The sequence below is a fragment of the Bombus huntii genome, unplaced genomic scaffold (assembly GCF_024542735.1).
Source record: "Bombus huntii isolate Logan2020A unplaced genomic scaffold, iyBomHunt1.1 ctg00000266.1, whole genome shotgun sequence".
In the NCBI taxonomy this organism is placed as follows: domain Eukaryota; kingdom Metazoa; phylum Arthropoda; class Insecta; order Hymenoptera; family Apidae; genus Bombus; species Bombus huntii.
This window is the reverse complement of record NW_026099476.1, coordinates 30001-32500: the sequence shown is the minus strand read 5'-3', so window position 1 is coordinate 32500 and position 2500 is coordinate 30001. Positions and strand designations below refer to the sequence as shown.

Here is a 2500-nt window from a genome sequence, read left to right as displayed (position 1 = left end):
GGGGCGCGGACCTTCGTGCGTCGAACACCGGCAAACGTAGCATATATCGCCTGATATGAAAAAAAAATCGGTCACGAGGAGAACACTACGAGTATATACGTTCGATAACCGATACACGAAGCGGTGCATAAGCGGGCGGTCGCCCTCGTAAGGACGACTCACGACGCCGCGAGCACTCACGCAGGTCCGTGACCGGTTCTCTCCGCTCTTATTCGTATCCCTTCGTATACCTTCGTCCGACTCTGAAACGTTCTCTTATAATTTTTAAGAAGAACGACGGCGGGTTGTCAAGGCAAGAAGGGACAGAGAGAGACAGAGGTAGAGTTTCGTAGTCTCCCGTGAACACGATAGATTATATATCGAGCATGCGTACGACTTGCACGGTCTCTGCACGACCGCGACGAACGCCGACGAGCGTCCAACAATCGCTCGTACGTCGCGTATGTTCTCTCCGTCCGCTCTTATTCGTATCCTCGTTCTTGTACCTTCGTCCGACTCTGAAACGTTCTCTTATATAAAGAAGAACGACGGCGGGTTGTTAAGGCAAGAAGGGACAGAGAGAGACAGATACGGAGAGTAACGATACGCAACGCAAGCAGTCTTAGGTTTACGTGAGCAACCCTCAGCCAGGCGTGGTCCAGGAATTGTATCCGTGGACCGCAATGTGCGTTCGAAATGTCGATGTTCATGTGTCCTGCAGTTCACACGTTGACGCGCAATTAGCTGCGTTCTTCATCGACCCACGAGCCAAGTGATCCACCGTTCAGGGTAATCTTTTATAAATTTACAACAGTTCAATACTCAAATGTACTCTTCTCGGTTCTAGCGAAGCCGAGTTCCGTCACGTTCGACCAACGGGAATCGAACGCGCAGAAGTCGCCATAGGATTGACGACACAAAAACGTTCGAAAAAAAAAGAAAACGACGAACGCGCGAAGATACGCGCGTTCGCCGGCCGGGCGTAAAGTACATTATGATATATAACAACCATCGAGATCGAAGCTCCGTTCGTCAGGAAACGACGGGGATATATACACCCGATTCTGAATCCTCTGTACAGCACACGATCTCGCGAACGAGTAAGCACGGTGGCTAGCCCATGTTATATATGTGTTTGATTCTACTCTCTCGTCCAATTATTCAAGAAACAGCGCGCGTGCATCTCTCCATCGTTCGGGTGATAGTAAAGATTCGATGGGATTCGCGCGGCCGTCCGCCTCGAGCGGTCTTTCGTCCCAATATCCAGAAGCAGAGTTTGAAAAACTCTAGCGACGGCACGGGTGTCCGACTCACGACATCGAGGTTTCGAAGCCGGCGATCCCCTCCGAACGGATGGCGACCACGCGACCGACTGAAAGCATGAAAAATCGACGAAAGATAGAACACATCTCCGTTCGGGTGGTGTTTTTTCTTTAAAAAAAAAAAAAAAAACAAAAATTCGATGGGACTCGCAGCCATCGTCCTCGCGCGGTCTTTCGTCCCGATATCCAGAAGCAGAGTTTGAAAAACTCTAGCGACGGCACGGGTGTCCGACTCACGACAACGAGGATAGACAGCCGGTCCCCTCCGAACGGGTTATGCGATGATAAACTCGATGAAACTTTAGTCTCGTTCAGGTAGTGTGTGTCTTGTAAATCAAAAATTCGATGGGACACGCATCCATCGTCCTCGCGCGGTCTTTCGTCCCAACATCCAGAAGCAGAGTTTGAAAAACTCTAGCGACGGCACGGGTGTCCGACTCACGACAACGAGGATAGACAGCCGGTCCCCTCTGAACGGTATATTATATATGAGATGATAGACGACAAACTGGATGAAACTTTAAGTCTCGTTCAGGTAGTGTGTAAATCAAAAATTCGATGGGACTCGCATCCGTCGTCCTCGCGCGGTCTTTCGTCCCGATATCCAGAAGCAGAGTTTGAAAAACTCTAGCGACGGCACGGGTGTCCGACTCACGACAACGAGGAAAGACAGCCGGTCCCCTCTGAACGGTATATTATATGAAACTTTAAGTCTCGTTCAGGTAGTGTGTAAGTCAAAAATTCGATGGGACTCGCATCCGTCGTCCTCGCGCGGTCTTTCGTCCCGATATCCAGAAGCAGAGTTTGAAAAACTCTAGCGACGGCACGGGTGTCCGACTCACGACAACGAGGATAGACAGCCGGTCCCCTCTGAACGGTATATTATATATGCGATGATAGACGACAAACTGGATGAAACTTTAAGTCTCGTTCAGGTAGTGTGTAAATAAAAAATTCGATGGGACTCGCATCCGTCGTCCTCGCGCGGTCTTTCGTCCCGATATCCAGAAGCAGAGTTTGAAAAACTCTAGCGACGGCACGGGTGTCCGACTCACGACAACGAGGAAAGACAGCCGGTCCCCTCTGAACGGTATATTATATGAAACTTTAAGTCTCGTTCAGGTAGTGTGTAAGTCAAAAATTCGATGGGACTCGCATCCGTCGTCCTCGCGCGGTCTTTCGTCCCGATATCCAGAAGC

At 50.1% G+C, this 2500-nt stretch overlaps 1 non-coding gene across 1 annotated transcript; it reads right to left on the bottom strand.

Annotated features, from left to right (window-relative positions):
• Positions 1–616: 616 nt before the first annotated feature.
• LOC126877876 (5.8S ribosomal RNA) lies at positions 617–771 on the bottom strand. The gene has a single exon (XR_007695414.1). It is a non-coding gene; the product is annotated as a 5.8S ribosomal RNA (ribosomal RNA).
• Positions 772–2500: the final 1729 nt, after the last annotated feature.